The sequence below is a fragment of the Podarcis pityusensis genome (genome assembly GCF_964106645.2).
Source record: "Podarcis pityusensis genome assembly, chromosome: 1".
In the NCBI taxonomy this organism is placed as follows: domain Eukaryota; kingdom Metazoa; phylum Chordata; class Lepidosauria; order Squamata; family Lacertidae; genus Podarcis; species Podarcis pityusensis.
This window is the reverse complement of record NC_138028.1, coordinates 90,828,819-90,849,512: the sequence shown is the minus strand read 5'-3', so window position 1 is coordinate 90,849,512 and position 20,694 is coordinate 90,828,819. Positions and strand designations below refer to the sequence as shown.

General features: G+C 44.0%; 1 protein-coding gene across 3 annotated transcripts in view; it reads right to left on the bottom strand.

The window, feature by feature from the left end:
* MRAS (muscle RAS oncogene homolog) overlaps nucleotides 1–20,420 on the bottom strand; it is a 43,555-nt gene extending 23,135 nt beyond the window's left edge. The window contains exon 1 of one of the 3 annotated variants that reach the window (XM_081009240.1): nucleotides 20,262–20,420. The gene's annotated coding sequence lies outside the window, so the exon portion shown is untranslated. Of the gene's footprint in view, nucleotides 1–5,156; nucleotides 5,181–20,261 lie in introns of those variants that run through there. The other 2 variants (XM_081009242.1, XM_081009241.1) reach the window with 2 other exon arrangements.
* Nucleotides 20,421–20,694: the final 274 nt, after the last annotated feature.

The following is a 20,694-nucleotide window of genomic DNA, read 5'->3' as shown; positions in this document are numbered from 1 at the left end:
TAATGAGAATGTGTTTATCCTTCCACTTTCGAAACAAGGGCAATGACTCCTACCCCCACTCTCTCACTGCCGCCATTTCTAAAATTCTCACAAGTCAACTTGGTGGCTGAAATGAGAACACTTCTGTACATTTTCCTGTGAAGAGTGAATGACCCTTCAAGGCTGATTCATATGATGCTGGCAATTCTTAACCTCATTTTACGGTTGCCAGCTGTTCTCTCCCCGCTACCCCCCAAATCTCACATAAGGGAACCAGAGCTCTTCACCTGATGCCCTTTCCATCTCTGCTGAAAGAGAAGCATTTGCTCGCTTTGCCATCTATGTGGAGTGCGTTTAAGAAGAAACACAGTCCTGGAATTGCACAAAGGAACAGCCAAAGGCCTTTGCTCCTTGATGAACATTTAACAGTTATTTCGGGAAACACAAAATTATAGCTTCAGTGATCAAACCCACGTCACCGTAAATTACTGTGGTAGGCAGAATCAGAGTGTCACGGCGCTGCAAACTTTCCAAGAAGACAGGCAGCTAAAGGGCTGAGTGGAGAGAGCAATTTCACACCCCCCTCCTGCTTATAGGTTAATTAGCAAAACTAAAAAGCGCCTGTAGATTTCCCAGGAGACCTGCAGTGTGAGGACAGAAGAGGCTCCTAGGATTGCACTTGCAAAAGCTTGTGGGATGGCTAGACGCCATTTTCATACTCTTCTTTGCCCTTTTTCATGCCACTTCCAGTTTTGCGGTGATGTGTGCAGTCGCATGTAAAAAGGTAAAGGAAAAGGACCCCTGACAGCTAAGTCCAGTCACAAACGACTCTGGGGTTGTGGCGCTCATCTCGCTTTACTGGCCGAGGGAGCCAATGTTTGTCCGCAGACTAAGCCGCTTTTGGCGAAACCAGAGCAGTGCACGGAAACACCGTTTACCTTCCCGCCTGAGTGGTACCTATTAATCTACTTGCACTTTGATGTGCTTTCGAACTGCTAGGTTGGCAGGAGAAGGGACCGAGCAACGGGAGCTCACCCCGTCGCAGGAATTTGAAACACTGACCTTGTGATCAGCAAGCCCTAGGCTCAGTGGTTTAGACCACAGTGCCACCCGTGTCCCGCAGTCGCATGTACACATGAATAAATGGGTAATTGCCTGTAGGTGTTTATATTCCCTCCACACTGCCCCCGCTTTTAAATGGAAACTTTCAAAAGCCAGCCCTGTCTTATTTCAGGGCCCACTTGTTGAGTGTGGCCCTAGACCTCTGCCCCAAAGTTGTTCCCTGAGGGCCCCACTGTTCCCTGTGTGCAGGTCCAGAACCCAGGCCATTGCAGCACATTGCTTTTCTCATTAAGTGCTTTTTAAATCTCCTTGCATCTCAATGAGAGGGTGAAATTTGCACTTAGACCTCTCCCAGCAGAAATAAATGACACATAAAAGGGCTTAACTTTGGCTGCACTGTGCCCTATTCTTTCTTCCTTTATTATTATTTTTTTAAAAAAATATTATTCTCCATTTTGCTCCTGGAGAAAATTATTATTGTTCCTTTTTTAAACAATAAAAAATACCGCCTTCAATGAAAGTACTTAATGCAAAGGAAGCGATTCTCATTTCAGTAGTAATCACCAACACGGTGGATTTGAATTAACTAGGCAGGAGAAAGAAATCCGATACTCGAGAAGTCCATATGCCTGCCTATGTAGACGTAACAGAAAGAAAGCTAATCCACACAAGGAGGAAATTGCTTGGAATTCCAAAATACCCCTGCCCTTCCTTTTAGCACAATCCCTGGAAATGGGCAAGTTCCCTCTTGGAAATCACAGCTTTCTAGTAAATGAATTAATAATCCCTCCTGTTCACCACCCTTGGCTGTTCCAGATCAAACTTCCTCAAAACACCAGGAAATCAAGGGGAAACGTCTTAATTGCCTTTGATCACTGTTATAACTGTCACTATTTTGGATATTTCTTTTGGATGTTGCACAAAAAAGAAGACTTTATATGTGTAGTATGTCTATTGGACTTTATGGGAGGAGGGTGTAAAGATGCAATATTTTAAAAAGAGCTCATGCAGCAAGACCTGGTGTCACAACCAAAATGACAGGCATGCAAAGCAGCAAACTGAGCAGCGGCTAAGCGCTTCTCCCATACAATTCAGGCATCTATTATTTCATATATTTTTTAATGCCACACAAAGGCTTATCAATTAACTTATCATGTATTCACTGAATAACACAACTTCCCTTCCCCATGCAAACTTCTTCCAGGATGGGGAAATTTCTTAATGACGTCACAGACACCAGCCAATCAGTGCCATGCACAGACAAGTTCTTATTCCACTTTGCTGAACTCATCCCCCCACCCCAGGCTGTACCTGCGAAGGGAAAATGTATTTTAGAATTTATTTTATTTATTATTGCTGAGTATAGGCCTTTCCCTGGTGTGCTAGCTTTACTGCATGCAGGAAGTTTTTGATGTGAAGCAGGGAAGGTGATTCAGAAATGTAAACTCCCTCCCTACCTCCTCCAAGCTACCCTTTCATTCTACAGGAATGGTTCCAGGATCCCACGGCTAGACTGGTAGCTGAACTCAGGCTCTCAAATGTGCATCTATTAACACTTTCATTAGCCCTTTGTGGTTTGGCAGGGGATCTGCATTATGGATTTTAACATAGTAGGTGAGCACATTTAGACACTACTTTGGGACAAGGCGCAATCATTTTTAACGGCACAAAGCTCCTTATGCGCATACACCTAAAGCTCTGAAATTCTGTACTCTGCTTGGAAGGTTTCAAAGCCTAGCAACAGCTCCAGGCTTGATCACTTGCATAAACTGTAGCTGAGAAAGGTGCCTTCAGCTCTGAGAGCAGTAATTCTTATTTAAGCTCAAGACTCCCTGTTTCCATCTGTTCTCAGACTCTCAAGGGCATCTCACACTTGTTGCAAAGGAAGTTTCAATCCATTTTAACTTTAGTCGACTACAAGCAAACAAAAACAGCAAATCACCAAGTTGTCAGAAAGGCCTATATGGACTTGTCTGCACACAACTAGTTTTGGAACTACGCAGAAAAGGCCAGTCTAGGATCACAAATCCTGTCGGAAGCTTGTTGGTACATGCTCTAGTGCCACACGGGTGCAAGACAAGAGTTCTCCATCTCCAAGATACAGGTGGAGGAAAAGCAGCTGGAGCTGACAATTTGAGGGCAGGAAAATGGCTGGGGTTGAATGTGTTTCACCGCCACCATTGCCACCTTCCTGTGAAATTGCAATCTAAGCAGCTGCATTTCGTAAAACAAAAGCCACCTGTAAACACAGATAACAGAACTACAGATTGCTTGTTGTTCTATCAGTAGGTGTTAGAGCACAGGGCTGCACACACACAACATTATATTCAACATTCAGTGTACACTGCCATCTTGATTTTGTTGCTTCGCACACACATACAATCTAGACCTACTGCATGTCCCCCCAAAAGAGCTTTTTCACAAATTAGTTTAAATCCAGAAATAAAATATCAGAGCAGGTTGATTCTACATTACAACCATTGTGTCTGAAGGAGTGGATGTGCTTCCAGCAACGGGGGGTGCACCCCCACACCCATGTTGTGGGTGGGTGCAAATACCAAGGGAGAAATTCAACATCATGCTGTTGATTGTTCTGTCTGGGCATGCATGTTAGCTCACCAGATCCCCAACTCTGGCAGTTTTCCTGACCCACACATAGTCAATTTCAGATGGGCATGGAGGAGGAAAGGTGAAATTGCACCATGGAGGGCTTCCACTGATGGGACTCATGAGCTGAATCCTGCCTCAAGATCACAATTACTTTTCTCCTTCTTCATTCACCTGGGGGGTGTGCAGGGACAAAAAAGGGATGGATAACCTAATTACCATATTTTCCTATGTATAAAACGCCCCCATGTATAAGATACCCCTATTTTGGGGGACTCCAAATTAAGAAAACACCCCTTAGCACTACCCATGTATAAGATGAGCCCCAATTTTAAACCTAATTTTTTGGTAAAAAAAATCTTATACATGGAAAAATACGGTATGTGGTGGGTTTTCACGTAAGTGTCATGTAGCCGCAGCCACCACAGTGGTAGAAAGGATCTAGACTCAAAGCAGCATGTTGAGGATGAGCATGGAAGGTTCCGTATAGAGGAAAAACCTATTTGCGTCACAAGTTCACACACACTGCCAGTGGATATACTTTGTAACAGTAAGTTGTTATTGTTATGAATGCAAGGTCCCTCTGCCAATTGGCAAGAGGGGTTGGTTCACAAAAGAAAAGTGGCTTCACGCTGCTTACATGCCCTCAGAGAGTCACATTTAATATTAAGAACCATCATTTAAAGGGAAAGCAGAGACTGCTGTACTAAAGGCAGGCCTCTGCAACTTGTGACCCACAAGAGCTCAATAAACCTTTGCTTTCTGTTTTGCTGTCGATCTGGGGCTGCAAAAATGTGTGTGTGTTCCTGAGCAGACAAAGCATCAGCAGCTTCTGGGGCTAAAAGAGGACTGGGCCACCATTTGGCAGAGAGACGAGGGGCAGCAGCAAGGCGTTGATTCTTTGCGTGTCACACAGACTGCCCATCTCTCCAAAGCTGGATGGGGAAGGGTGACAGCCAGAGCACCTGCCTTGTACACAGAAAATCCCAGGTTCAGTCCCCTACATCTGGGCTGAGAATGTCCCCTGTCTGAGACGCTGGGGAGTTGTTGCCAGTCAGTGTGGACGGTACTGAGTTAGATGGACCAGTGGTCTGATTTGGTCTAAAGCAGCATACCCAACTCCTAAGCAAACCTACTATCCTCAGGTGTGCTCCTACCAGCATGGAAAACAAACTCAACTCCTAGTCCAGTCAGCTTCTAAACTTGGAATGGGTGTGTTCATCTACTTCAGGCAGCCAAATGTTTTGGGCCAACCAAAACAATACTCTTCACATCAAAAGGTCCTAATCTTTGGTTCCTTTAGGACCAGCATGTGGAACTGTTTCAACAATTGTGCACACATGAAGGTGTATAAAGGACATCCACTTCTCCTCCCACTCTAAAACTGCATATATTCAATTTTGTGTGCTTCAACAGACTTCTAAACTTCAAGAACACAGCTAAGATCTGCCTCCAGAGGTTTATTTTCTCCTGGCCTTAATGGATGTCGACAGTGTAATGTATTTTACCTTGACCACCAACCCAAGAAGGCCCACTCTTGACATTTTCTTGACAAGCTCCTGGACAGAAAATCCTCTCTGCTGAAAAGAAAAGCACAAAAGGAAACAGAGACGCGTGCCACTGCTTTTAAAACAGAGTTCCTTTAAAACAAACACATGAAATTATACAAAACCTCCTTGGGGGATGATTAAGAAAGGAATTGCTCTTGGCCTACCACAACATGTTTTCATTTAGCCACTAGTCACATTCAGCAGTTTTTGTACCTCCAAGTATTCACTGTCAAACCAAGTGAACAACATTATCTACACATTTATTTTAACCAATGGAAATAAAAACACAATTTTATATTTGTGGAAGGACTCCAGTCCCTGGAGGCTGATTGTGAAAATTATATAGTAAACAAGGGAAGGAAAAGAAAAGAAAAGAAAAGAAAAGAAAAGGATCCAAAGTTACTAGGGGTGGAGGAGAAATTCAAAAAGTTGAACTTTCCAACAAAATAAGCAAACTGAAATGGACATCCCTCCTCCAAAGTTTGAAATGCACTTCTCCAGTCAAGTAATGTGTACAAAACTGTGTATAGAAGGGTAGAGCATGCATAAACACAAATATATTGGTGGAAAGAATATACGGAAATGCATTGTATTAGTGGAAATTGTTTTGTAAAATTGCATATATTAGGCAAAACTGCATACAAAAATGTCAGGAATTAATTCTCAACAAAATGCTGATGAATTTTCATAAGGACTTTTGAAAAATCACAAACTGATTTGGAAACGTGGAGAACTGAACTTAAGGTTGGAAAAACCGGGAGAAATGGAAATTGACATTTTTGCCCATCCCTAACTTAAACCCAAGGTACAGTAAAAGGCATTCCATAACACAACATGGACCTTTAGTGACTAAGGAGGAAACTGCATTTCCCTGTAATAAAAGATACACCATTTACGTATATATTTTGAAGACAAAAGTGTGAAAAGGGGAATTGCTTGTGCAAGTACTTTTCAACCCTTCTTGTAACATGACAGTTACAAGAGGTGTAATGACAGGGTAGTGTAGTGATTACAGCAAAGAGACTTGGGACACCAGGTTCAAGTCCCCACTCTGTCACAAGGTGACACTGGGCCAGATGCTATCCCAGTTTATCCTACCTCACAGGTTGTTGTATGGATTAAATGGATGGGTGCTGAAGGAAGAACCATGGATGATGATGATGGTGGTGGTATATATATCACCCTAAGCTCCTTGGAGGAATGTTGGGCTCTGAGTGTAGTAACCCAATTAAAAACAGCTCAGTTTTATTTAATTCAATCTTATTAGTTCATTTAATTCCTTTCATCTTTATTGGATTGGAAGTTAAGCTGTTATTTTGCTGGCATGTAAAAGACACATTTGGCACACAGGAACTAGGAAGCGGTATGCACTGTGTATACATCTTACAAATATGGACTCATCAATATGAGGGAAATGACCCACAAAACAAAGAGAACCCAAGTGAACACAACCACACTGTGAGTGGCAAGTATTTGGCAAAGCCATAAGAGTTGGTAGAACAACTTGGAAAAACAGAGGCAAATGTGTGATTTTTCTCAAAGCCATGCACTATAGAAGATTCAGCTTGCTTCTGATCTGGAGGAAAGCCCAAAAAATTCAATGTTGATTGGTGCAGCTATCACACAGGTTCTAGCGTTCAACTCCATCCAAGTTTTGTGATGTAGTAATATCTCCTGGCGCTGTGGGTAAAACCTCAGTGCCTAGGACTTGCCGATCGTATGGTCGGCGGTTCGAATCCCCGCAGTGGGGTGAGCTCCCATCGTTCGGTCCCAGCTCCTGCCCACCTAGCAGTTCGAAAGCACCCCTAAGTGCAAGTAGATAAATAGGTACTGCTTTATAGTGGGAAGGTAAACGGCGTTTCCGTGCGCTGCGCTGGTGCTGGCTCGCCAGAGCAGCTTCGTCACGCTGGCCACGTGACCTGGAAGTGTCTTTGGACAGCGCTGGCTCCCGGCCTCTTAAGCGAGATGAGCACGCAACCCTAGAGTCGGACACGACTGGCCCGTACGGGCAGGGGTACCTTTACCTTTAATATCTCCTGGGGACCTTAACCCACATAAGAAGTGAACATCTGAACATTCTAAAGTAACATCCTAGCGAATTCCTAAAGAAAATGGGGTTTAAATATTCCTCAGAAATTTGGGATAATAGCTTGTTGATAGTCACGGCAAAAGATTATAGCAACCAGAGCTGTCCCTTGAGTAGTGTGCAATTTATATCCCTGCTGAAATTGAGATGGAGTGGGGAGGTCTGACTGAAACAACCAGCACATGCAGTTTTTAAAAATATGGAATGGGATAGGGTTGCTCTGCCACATGTTTGTAAAACATCCCCATTTTGCTTTCATTATCCAATCTCTTAAAAAATAGGTCAATAATGGTCTGGTAGGCGCATTAGCTAGGGAACAAAAGCAGACAGAAACTGCTCTGTTATTTAATAATTCAAATCCCAAATGCTTAATTAAAAACAGTTTTGCTAGATGGGGAAAAAAGTGAGTAAGAAACCACATCTTCCTTCATGGGCTCCGCTGACTGGCATCAAAGAGTTGCCTCCCTCTTTTTACAACGCAACACAGAGCATGATTTGGGGAGAGGGAATGTGGGGGGCCTCTCAGGGAAAATAAGAGTGTAATAAAATACTCCTCACTTGGTATTCTTGTGGCACCTTTCTGCAACCTTAGTTTATACTTCAGACAACACGGTGCCAGGTTAAATTCACAGCCAGAATAGCATAAGCTGTAAAGACCCTTCAGTAGAATAATTCTAGGATGATGATTAATGTAAATTGCTTCTCCCCCAGCCCACATCCTATTTTTCCTGTGGAGAATATAAATTTGAACAGGATTACTGCTGCTTTGTTGCCTATTTGCACCATTCTTTCAGGTAGCTTGGAAAACAGCCAATGTCTGGGGTCTGCCATGCTGCCTTCTACGCAATATGCTGCTCATTAATAAGTTTGGCTTATTGACAGTAGACAACAGCACCCAAAATTATATACTATATAGACATTCATGGAACAGTCTCTCAAGAGTGAACAGAGTGCACATTTCACAGTAGAGTTGTGTGGCCAATAGCCCATAAGTGGTTTCTTGGGGGATCAGATGGAAAGGTCTATGCAGCCCAGATGTCTCTGGGAAGACCACAGATGGAAAATGAGGGCAATAGCACTCTCCTCCTTTCCAGCAGCTGCTTTTGACTGGTTATGAGTTGTGTTCTACTGCATTGTTTTCTTATTCTGTAGCCTTCTCTGGGAAGTTCTGGTGAAAGGTATGAGTTGGAGGGTTGGCTGAAAAAAAGAGAAGGTGCTGGTATTCCTAGCTTGATAAAAGTGCCATGAATGCTAGAACTAAACAGCTACCACAGGCAGCAAAGACACACTCACACGCAAGGTGATGAACATCAACAAAAAGAAAGCACTGAGTTTGGAAGGATGAGTTTGGGAAGACAACTGGCTGGACACTGTGAGAACAGGATGCTGGCTTGATCCAGCAGGGCTCTTCTAATATTCTAGGGTAGATTACTGAAATGTGTTATATGTAGGGCTGCCTCTGAAGATGGTTCAGAAACTTCAACTAGGACAGAATTCGGCAGCCAGGTTGCTCACTGGGTCAAGACAGTTTGAGCATATTACATCAATCCTGGCCCAATTGCAATGGCTGCCAGTTAGTTTCCGGGCCCAATTCAAAGTGCTGGTTTTGACCTGAGCTTAAATGGCTCAGGACCGCAATACCTCAAGGACCACCTCTCCCCATATGAACCTACTCAGGCCCTGAGATCATCCTCGGAGGCCCTTCTTTGTGTGCCTCCTCCACATGAAGTCCAGAGGGTGGCAGTGGCTCTCCATTTGTGGAACGCTCTCCTCAGGGAGGTTCAGCTATAGATTATAGATCTTTAGGCGCAAGGAAAAAATGTTCCTCTTCAACCAGACCTTTGGATGATTGGCATCCAATGCCCTTTTAAATACGTTGTGAGGGAGGGGAATTATTGGTTTGCTGTTGCTTTTATTTTTCCTATGTATTTTGTGGGTTTTATATTGCAATTTTATGTTGTGAACCGCCCTGAGATCCGGGGATGAAGGGCTGTACACAAATTTAATGAATAATAAGAATAATAATGCATTTTCATTACTGGGAGGAGACGATGCACACCAAGTCAAAGTTCCGTCCTCTTGTCATGTAAGGCTTAGAGGATGCTCGACTCGGGAAGACAGACAAGAACATTATTGTATCTCCTAAACAAGAACAGTAAGAAGAAACTTCTGAGTCCATCTAGTGACTAACTTAGCAACACTTTCAGCGCCCCTCCCCATTCTAGCATCCATGGGTGCATTTGGACCTCTTGAAAGAAGCACAAAAAGGTTTTTGAACTGGCCTTCCACCAGGTACCATTTCTGAGCTGAATCTGGCAGTGACATTATAACACAGCCTTTCGGAATAGCTATAGTATAGATTAGAGCTAAGTATTGCAAGAAATGAAAGGGTATGGTTGTTTTAATTGGAATGGGGGTGGGGGGAAGAGAAGAGGCATTTTAAAGTCAGATCTATTTTCCACAGAGAGAGAAAATCTCCACTTTTTTCTATTTCTTTTTTTAAAACAGCCTGGAACATGAACATATTTGAAATGCAGACTCCCACATAAGTATGCCATCTGTGAAGAATTTGCAGCAAATCCCACCCCCATCCTGCCACGGTTTGATGGGGAGGGCAGGGAGAAATTGTATTACAATGTTGTATTGAGTTACACCGCAACTATTAGGATTTTTTCTTTTTTTAAAAAAACAAAACCCCAGACCTCTCAGGGTTTCAAGCCTGGATATCAGGGAATATTGAACAGTTCAGCTGCAGCTGAACTCTCTGGGCATCCCAAGGCAGGAAAAGGAAAGGAGGTTGCAGATTCATGCCGCATGTTGCTGCATACAGAACACCTTGCTCAAACCATGTCCAGAGGAAGACCAGGGCAGTGTTCTGGAAACAGCTGAATGAGGAATGGTTGAAAGAGTTGGGTGTGCTTAGCCGGGAGATGTGACAACAGTCTTCAAATATCTGATCTGCTGTAATGGAGAAGATGGAACAGACTTAGGATGTTGTAGAGAGCAGGACTGCCCTGGCTACCAATTAGTTTCCAAGCCCAATTCAAGTACTGGTTTTGACCTATAAAGGCTTAAACGGCTCAGGACCACAATACCTCAAGTACTGCCTCTTTCCATATGAACCTACTCGGACCCTGATATCATTTTCTGAGGCCCTCCTTGATGTGCCTCCTCCTTGAGAGGTCTGGAGGGTGGCAACACGAGAACGGGCCTTCCCTGCAGTGGCTCCCCCTCTGTGGGAAGTTCCCCTCCCCACCAGGGAAGTTCGCCTGGTGCCTTCATTGTACACCTTTAGGCACCAGGCAAAAACATTCTTTTTTAACCAAGCCTTGGGTTGATCTGATTGGCATCCTATTCCTTTCTAAAATGTGGGGTTTGGGGGGGGGCAGTGGTCCATCAAGTCCAGAATCCTATTCTCACAGTGGCTGATGAGATGTCTGTGAGAAGCCTGCAATCTGCACAACAGCACTCTGCCCGCCTGAGATTCCCAGCAACTGGTATTCAGAGACATAACACCTCTGACAGTGCAGGTAAAATATAGCTATCATGGCCAGTAGCTGCTGGTAATATCAGAGGTAGCAACTCTGCCAGTCATATTTAGGAACGCAATGTGGCCAGCTCAGAAGGCCTCAACTGTTATGCTGCCTTCCACAAAACAGGCAGCATAGATGGGTCACAAATAGGTAAGACTCCAAGTAGGGTTGCCATACATCTGGGAATTCCTGGACATGTCCTCTTTTGGGGGTCCTACATGCACGTTTGGAGGAAATTTTACATTTTAAAGCAAATGCCCTGGATTTTGGGTTTTCCATTTTTTTTGTTTGTGTGTGCATGGGTGGTTTGGGTTCAGGCTCTGGCAACCCGGGCTCTGGCAGTGATTGCCCTAAAAAAGCTCAACAACTTTTTGTGTCCGCATTTTTACCTCTTGAAATATGGTCCTGGATATGATGGTCTTTCTGCAAGAGTCCGTTGCAGATACTCCGGAAGAAAGACACAGAACATATTTTGCATGATTGATCTTTCCCCCCTCCTCTCCCATTGCCTGCCAGATTTCCACACCAAGTCTAAACTGCTGCGACAAATGCTGTCCCAAAACCCATCCCGCTTTTGCCTGCTCTCTTATCTCCTGCTTTTGCACAAGTTCTGTTTCAAATTGGGACTCAGTCCCTCGTGTTCTTTACTTTCTCAGCATTTCACAGGAGTCCGGCCTCTTTGATCTTTAAAGCAATAGTTCTGAGTGATGTTTCCTTAACCTTTCAAGTTCCTTCTCAAGCTTGTGGATAATATGATCCCCTTGTAGCCTTGAAAGTGAATTACTTATCAGATTTGCCTTACACACACACACACACACACGTGTGTTATTATAGCACAGATTAGAAAAACACTTTCGCTTACCCTTCTACTCTTATTATTTTCAGAGCTCATACCAATCTTCAGAAATCAAGTACAAATACATTGGATTCCAAAACTCTGCATAAGGAAAACTCAGCTGTTCTTTTTTTCTTTTCCTTTTTTCACATTTAGATTTCCACAGAGTTGTGTCACACTGAAATGTCACAAATGACTGTTTTAAGTAACTGAAAGGGCATTCATGCTGAGGCAGCTTGCCATTTTTACACAGCTTTGGAAGAACAGGAATCATCTACCCTTCTCAAGCGCCTTCAGTCTGCAAACCTGTGTAAGCCCCACTGAACACCATTGTGGAGCAGATCCTGCACTTTGCTGGCATGACATATTACTATCAGTGTTGCTGCAGGGATCTCAGATAACAGGGATGGAAAATGCTTGTGTCTGAAATGTTGGAAAGCTGGATTTGTTATACCGGACTGTGGGAAGTAAGTGTCTGGCTGGTATGTGGAGACTTCTGCCTTGGGATGGAGAGTTGGCCAGATGACATCTTGGGTTCCTTCTAGCTTTGCAATATACCTATGGTCCATCCAGCCTATGACCAACTCAGAGGAAGACTCTAGAGTCTAAGAAGCTGCTTTCTATATGTTGCCAAATAAGTGAAAGACAAACAGGACGGTGTGGGACCAGTTTGGGATTTGGGTCTGATCCAGCAGGGAACTCCTCAAGTACAGACAGAATTTGAATTTTGAAAAATGAATCAATTATAAATAAGGAGAAGGGCTTTATTGTATTTGGTGCTATAGTATGGTATTTTAAGATGCAGTAAGGTAAAGGTAAAGGGACCCCTGACCATTAGGTCCAGTCGTGACCGACTCTGGGGTTGCGGCGCTTATCTCGCTTTATTGGCCGAGGGAGCTGGCGTACAGCTTCCAGGTCATGTGGCCAGCATGGCTAAGCCACTTCTGGCGAACCAGAGCAGTGCACGGAAACGGCGTTTACCTTCCTGCCGGAGTGGTACCTATTTGTCTACTTGCACTTTGGCGTGCTTTCGAACTGCTAGGTTGGCAGGAGCAGGGACCGAGCAATGGGAGCTCACCCTGTCGTGGGGATTCAAACCACCGACCTTCTGATCGGCAAGCCCTAGGCTCTGTGGTTTAACCCACAGTGCCACCCGCGTCCCTTAAGATGCAGTAGTCCCTTCCTGTTTTCACAGATGCCCCAAATGGAAAACAGCAAGCAGCACCTGAGAACAATAGCATGATTTCCAGCAACTGGTGTTCAGAAGGATTTCACCTCCAGCCGTGGAAGTAGAGCACAGTCTCCAGAATGGCTAGCAGCCATTGACAGACTTATCCTCCACGATTTTGTCTCGTCTTTTTTTTTATTTTTATAAAACCATCCAAACTGGAGGTCATCACTGCCTCCTGTGGAAGTGAGTTCCATATTTTAACTACGATACCGGGGAACTCAGAATAATGAGTTGATCGTATTATTAATAGATATCCCCTTTGATATATGGGGCGTGATGGATGCTTTTAACTGAATTCTTCTTGCATAACATATATAGATGGAAAATAATTATGCACACACACACATACTTGCCTGCCTCAATTCTATTTGCAAGAACTCAGGTAGGGGGTGATCACATGGCTGAGCACCTCATTCCCCACCTACCCCCCCCCCCCCATTCAGCCATCAACACACCCAAGAATGACTTATTTGTTCCACACGGAATAGCACGAAGTTTCCGAGGCACACACAGAGCAGTTCTTGCTCCATGCAGTCCTAGCCTCCTGTTGCTGCATCTTCTGCTAGGAAGCACACGCGAGGCGCTGTGCCAGTTACGAGCGTGATTCATCATCTCCATGCTCTCCACTTACATCACGATGCACCGCTGCCAATTAAAAGCACAAGCCTGCGTATGGCCGGGGCTGGCGTCCAGCTGCTTGGGCAGACGGAACCCATCAGGTTTGATTTTTTTTCATGTCTCTCTGGTGTCTCTTTGGCAGCCCCACCCTCACACAGTTAGCATTTCTCAGGCCGATAAAGGCAGAAAAAGCAAAAAGCAAAACCCCTTTGCTGTTTCAGATTGCGGATCAGTTGTTCATCCATCCCCTTTCACTTTCTTGGGATGTTCCACCCAGTTTAAGAATCTCTCTCTCTCTCTCTTGTAAGGAAAAAAGGGGAAAGGCGTTTTATTTTATGCAATGTTCACTTCCTCTGTAAAACTGTGAGTAAGTGAAATCAGCCCGCAAGTCTGCTAGTAAACAGAAATTGGGTTTCACATCCTTCCTGGACAAATAAAGTCGTGAGTGTGTGTGTGGTCACCAAAGCTATTCTTGAGATGATAAGAATGACAAGATCTCACTCTGCAACAGATTACACGGAAGTTCAATCAGAGTCATTATTACTTAAGGTCAAACTACGTGTAGCTTGCCTTTGCATCGTTTACAGCCTGCACACAGAGCAGATTGGGGTGCATGACACTGGGGTAGAGGGCTTTAACCCTTTGCCCCCCTCTCCCTGTCCTGTAATCCCAAATACAGCCCTCCCTTATGCCTGCTACTTGCAATGAGAGGAAAACTGTACAGAGTTATCCCTCTTTGGGGAAAGGGACATAGGCTAGCAGGCAGAGGAGGACTTGGAGTGTAAGCAGAATTGAGGGGCGAAACTTGTCTTGATGGGGTAGGGCCTACCTTGATCAGGCAGGGGTGATCAAATCACATAGTCAAGCACCCCAGTCCGTAGCTATAGAGCTTTGTTCCAACTAAGCAAGCATAGGGTTGCTTTGTGAACCTAGTAATACAAGACTCCCATCTTCTTTCTATAGGCTGCATGATAACCTCTGACCTTGCTGTTAAGAGTATGAGTCAGTGGGTCGGAACCCAGATCTGAGGGAGTGAACTTCCTTCTGTTCCTCTCCATTTTTGCAGTTATAATAAATGCAGCTCCACCAGCAAAAGTCACACCATGCCAAAGCTGAAGACACAACCCTCTTTGTCTAGACATAGCAAAACCGATAACTCTTGTGTGCTTTAGCAGAATTGAAAAATAAAATACCCAAAGCTAGGAGACAGGTAAATTAGTAATATTCACCTAACCAGCCCCATCAGCAAAAGCCCTGTGCAATAACCTCTACTTGCATCATGGGGCTTTCCTCCCCCCTGCAATTGGCCCTGGGGGCAGTGGTTGGGAGAAGCCCAGAAGAGCATATTGGAGGGGGGGGGGCATTGTTCTGTCTGGCAAGCTGGAATGCTTCTGCAGGCATGAATGACTGGAACAGCGTGAAGTTGAATTCTACCTTCAGTATTTAGAACACCCACAAAGTATATATTTCATAAGCTATCTGTATTTGCCAAAATTTAAGAATAGTTGGCAGGCCACCCCTTCAGCAGGCAGCATGTTTTGGGGGCCAATTCTGATGAGATGCTCTTTCTCCATAGGTCAGCAGGCAGGAAAAAAGAGGCATGAATCTGACAGGAAGATGGAGGCATCATTCCTATACTAACATACCTGTGGTAGCTGCTGATTCATTTTCAAGGGCAGCCCCACGTACAGTGCATTGCAGTAATCCAACCAAGAGATAATCAGAGTGTGGATTACTCTAGCCAGGCTCTGTCCAAGAATGGTCATAGCTGGCAAACCACTGGGCACCCAGGGTCAAAGCAGGATCTAAAGTGCTCCTGAACGACATATGGGTGTGTGTGTGTGTGTGTGTGTGTGTGTGTGTAACCATGTTCAGAGCTGGGCTACCTAATTCCCAGACCAGAGAAGCACCTAACCACAGCATCTCCATCTTGTTGAGATTCAGCTTCAGCTTATAGGTTCTCATCCACTCCATTACAATGGTCTGGCACCTCCCCAGTCTCAAATCCAGGCTGATGGATATGACCCCCTATAATAGGGGGCGGCAACTTTTTGTGCGTGTACCCATGGTAACTATTCATTAGTTGCCTGACATTAGTCCCAAGCAGAAGCTGCAGTTGTAGAGCACACCTTATTCCATACTGAGAGTTCTGGCAGCCAGAAGTATTTCACTGCCGTGGGCAAATTGGACTTCTTTGCCAGTTAACTTTTCCCTTGCTAATTTCTCTTAATTGCATCCATCCTAGAACCCAGCCCCACACAAATGGATTTTTGCAGCCATTTAAAATGTCCATCGATTTCCAGCAAATGTTATGGGAAGATTCAGTTTCAAGGTCAGGACCTTTCATGTTGTATTGAATATATTTAGGGTATATATGCTTCTTTTTGATGCTGACAGAGTCCCTCTAACACTACACATGCATTTTTATTATTATTATTATCAAGGGACTGATTCCTAAAAGGGAAATACATTTCATTAATGCATTTTTAAAAATTAAAATACTTCTATACCACTTTCACAGCAATTCAGAGTTGTTCATAGTGAATGTCTTTTTAAAAATCCAATTAAAACTGAAAACACAACAACATCATTACAGAATTTCTTGAACTATAAAAAGCAGTTTTTTAAAAAATTAAAAAACCCAGAGCTAAATGGATGAGGTGGGTCTTACACCACCTCCAAACAGATGGGAAGAAGATCCATAGTTTGTAAGCATCCAACAAGATCTGGAGGTTCACAGGGTCCCCACCCCTGTGGGAGGAGATCAGGAGACCTCATTTGGCAAGTGGGCTCGTATCTTAATCTGAAACATTTTGTCCAACTGGTTTGGTGGGGCAGTGCAATAGATCTTAGAAGATTACAAACTTGATTACAGCTTTTGGCATAGCACAATGAACAATAAAAGGTGGCAACATGTAGAATACAAGCTGCCAAAAAGGAAAACATAAAAGCATACACCATACAATACTATGAAGGCATAAATGCCTGTGAAAACAAGAAAGCTAATAGCTATATAAGTCATGAATCTCACTAGGAGGTCTTGCTTAAGAATAACCTACCATGCAAGAATGTTCCAATGATAAAGGTAGGTGTGTGTGTGGGTGGGGGTGGGGGAGTAATAGGAACACAGAAAGACTCAAGTGAGGCATATGGTCCTATTTAACCTTTAGGGAGATCAGGGCAGCCCATGGAAGGTTATCCTCATTCATCCGCCCAGCAACCCAGTGAGTTGGTTAGGCTAGGACACAGTAAATGGGCCAAGGCTGTCTGAGGAGTTTAGTGCAGCCTTTCGCGACCACCAGGTATTTTGGACTACAACTCCCATCAGTCCCAGGAAGAATGGCCAATGATTAAGGATGATGGGAGTTGTAGTCCAAAACATTGGGAGGACCCAGGTTAGTGAAATACTGTATGGCTTAGTGGCTGAATCAGCAGTTGAACCCAGTCAAGCACTCTATCCACTACAGCACGCTTGACTTGATTGTCACACACTGCATTCACAATGGATTCCTTCATACATCTCTTGTCTTTGGGGAAAATGAACCATCTATTTAGTTGTATCAATTGACTCTTCACCAAGACTTGATACTCTGTGTGCATGTGTGAGGCATCTTGGCTGTGAGTCCTGGAAGACCTGCTCCTTGCCTTGCTGGCCTTTTCCCACCCGGCTTGGGATGACAGAGCCCTGAGTGACTCCAATGACAAAAACAGAGGCTGTTGCACTCTTGTTGGTTTTTGGTATCTTTATTTTAGATCTTGTTGTGAGTTATGTGGAAATTGTTCAGTTTGTCTGCGTACTTTTGATGTTTGGTTTACTGATTATGACTGCTTTTGTTATGTTGCAGTTATTATTATTATTTTCATGTTGTAAGCCACCTTGAACATGGATAAACTGGCAACGTGGCATACAAACAACTTGATATATGTATCTTCTGATCCTCCAGTCTTTGCGTTTTATTTATTGAAAATACTTATACCCACATTCCTCTCAATGGATACTAAGTTAACAAATAAGGCAACCATACAGCAGAGTTACTAAATGTAGCAACAGCAAATTAAGGCAGCTAAAATCTGCCAATCGCAGAGCAGGTTAAACAATCCAGACTGAATACTCAGAGCAAATAAATACGTCTTAAAACTTTGGACTAAATCAGTGTTGGCTCAGGTTGCTCCACTTAGTGGAGGGCATTCCACATCACTGCAGAGAAATCTCTCCCCACCACAAAATAATACTTTTACTTTCTTGTGAAAGTGATGTCGACTCCTAGACAAAAAACAACACAAAAAACCCAGCCACAAACAGGCAATGCATTTAAAATTATGAATAAGCCTTGGTTTAAAAGTTCATTTACTTATACTATGCCATTCTTCCAAATCCATTCCTTCACTTTACAATAGTTGCGTGAGAAAGATTAATCTAAAACAAGGGTAAGCAACATGGTGCCCTCCAGATGTTGCCGACGGCAACTTCTATCATTCCCAACTATTGGCCATGCTAGCTGATGGGAGTGGAGCTGGAGGGTACCAGTGGCTACTGTGGAACTAAGGATAGTGACTGGTCCAAGAACTGTCTGCAAGTTTGATGAGGTGGCTATAGTTCCTCCCATCCATCTCCTCTCTCGTCTTTTCACCAGCCCTCCTCCCCTGTCTGCACAAAAGGAAACATGCTTGCAAACATTCCATATCTCTTCTATATTCCACCATGCATCAGAGGCATTCATGCAAGGCACAAATACGAGTTTCAAAAGTGCCTTTTAGTCCTGTGACAAAATGGGCTAGCAACAATTTGCATTCTGAACTAATGCAGCTGAGAATATGGAAGCAGTGAATCCGGGCACAAACATGGCATGTGGTGAATGGGGGTGCAGGGAGGGCAGCTGCCCCCCTAAACCATGTAAATAAATAAAATATTGTGTCGCAGATAACTTGATTCTGCCCCCCCCCTAAATCCTGGCTATGCCCGTGATGTGGCGTATGTAGTCAGTTTCCCCTCTTACAGGCTCAAGTTTGCAGCTACACTTGCAATGTGGCTGAAGCGTTGTTGTGACAAAGGGGCAACAGTTTCCATGCACGCCACTGCAGGAGACGCAAATGCATAGAATAGGCATAACACATTGTGCTAATTCCCCCCGCCCCCCCACGTACAAGGAAAATCACGTGTAAAGAAGCCCTAAATGTTGCAAGCTAGATGTGTGGCAATGCTGTCACATGGCTACATGCCAAAGAGTCAAGTCACATGCAACTTTTTGAGAGAAGCAGTTCATCACAAGGTTATTTTACCTCATCCATTTCACATTTCGACCCTCAGAGGGATAACCATATTAGTCTATTACTTTGTGCGTGACACAAAAGAAGTAGCTCCTTAAAAAGGCTGAAAAGTTTACTGTGACAAAAGCTTCTGAGGATGAGAGTCCATTCCATCTGATGCACTGAAAAACTAGTCTTGTTTTGACATTGTCAAGCACAGATACACCTTCTGAACTCTTAACAATGACCAGTATCAGTTACTTTCTTAAGGCTGCAATTTCCTGAGAATAAGACTGACAGGGGCTTGCTTTAAGAGCAGAAGAACAGAGGCTTCGGCTGTAAACTCCTACAATAAATTGGGCAAAGATGGGGTAATCCACTTTCCAACTATTCATATTTTCACTTAGCCAAGTCCACAGTGCCAGATTCTGGACAAACCCAACACTGCACAACACAGAATCAATCTGGTAGATCAGCCTTATGTTGCTTATATGAATTGGCTTAACTACTGACTGGGTTTTTCCGCATGAAATCTGTTTCATACCTAGCTAGAGACCAGATTTTCAGTCAGGACATTACATTCTGTATGCTAGTTGTTCTTTGTGTACAAAAAAAAATATTCGTTAAGGCTGCAACCCTAGAACCACTTACTTGGGAGCAAGTCCCATTGAACAAAGTGAGACTTATTTCTGAGTAAACGTGCATGCTACTGTGGTATAAGCTTGCTATTCATTCATTTCCTTCATCTTCCCCTGCTGTGAAGCAGCTTTTTGTTTTTGTTTCCAGCTCTTTATTATGTACCTTTCAGGCCAATAGCTTCAGTTCTGAGGCTTTCGGTTTTTGAGCCAATGATCTTTTAGAAAAGAGAGGTGTATGCATTTTCCTTTTTTTTTTTTTTTTTTTTTAAAAAAGTATATTCTTGAAAGGAATCTCCAAAAGCAGCCAGAGAAGAGTCCAAGCATAAAGGTCAGGCATGTGAAATATACTATGATCAACTGAGGCTGCAGTTCTGTACAAATTTAGCTTGGAAACAAACCGCACTTAGTACAATGGGACATGCTTCTGAGTAAACACAGAACCGACGCGGGGGGGGGGAGCATTCCTAAGTATGCTGCATAAATTATTATTGCTCACGAATAACTGTACTGCTAAACAGTTACCAAAAAAGAGGCTTCTCCCTATATCGCCCAACAAATTAGGTCATCCGAACAGAACTATATTTAGTCATTTAAAGAACAGAAAATAGTTTGCAGGAAAGAGGCGAACTACACAGGCAAAGTTCTTCACTGGCACCTCTTCGAAGGGGTAGAATTATAACTCTGGCCAGGCTAGTTAATACAAAGAGAGATCTACATTTCTGGAAATGAGAGATCTTCAAGTTACAGGGTGTGCAGCGTTTGACAATCGCAAGCTTTGATAGCAGAACTCTGCTCAAGATTCACATGCATCGCCTCTCGGTGGGGGAAAACAAAACAAAAAAGATTGCGCTTTATGCAGCCCAGAAGTCACTCACCGCCAGCACCCGGCTTGGCCCAAGCCTCGCCCGTCCCAGGACAAGACGCTCTCTGGCTCCAGTTGGCGCTTCTTTCTCTTCAAAGTAAATCCTTCCCTTTGGAAAAGCACTCCGAGGAGAAGATGGTCATGAAACCGCCCCCTCCCCGTCAGTCACGCCTTCTCCTGCCCCCTCCCCGTCCGCGTCCAATCAGCCCGGCTCTACCCTCTTAAAGCTACAGCGACCTCTCTGTGGGGTTCTTTAAAGGCCGACCGGGACGATTACAAATAGAATGGGCTCAAACGCGCGCGGGAAGGCGGCGGGGAGGGAAGAAAGCGATTGGCAGGCTTTATTTTTCTGAACGGGTTTGTTTAAGGCGGACAGAGACGGAGACAATCTTTTTGGCATCGGGGTCAGAAAGAGCGGACCCAGCTCCTTCAGGAAAATGGTCTGG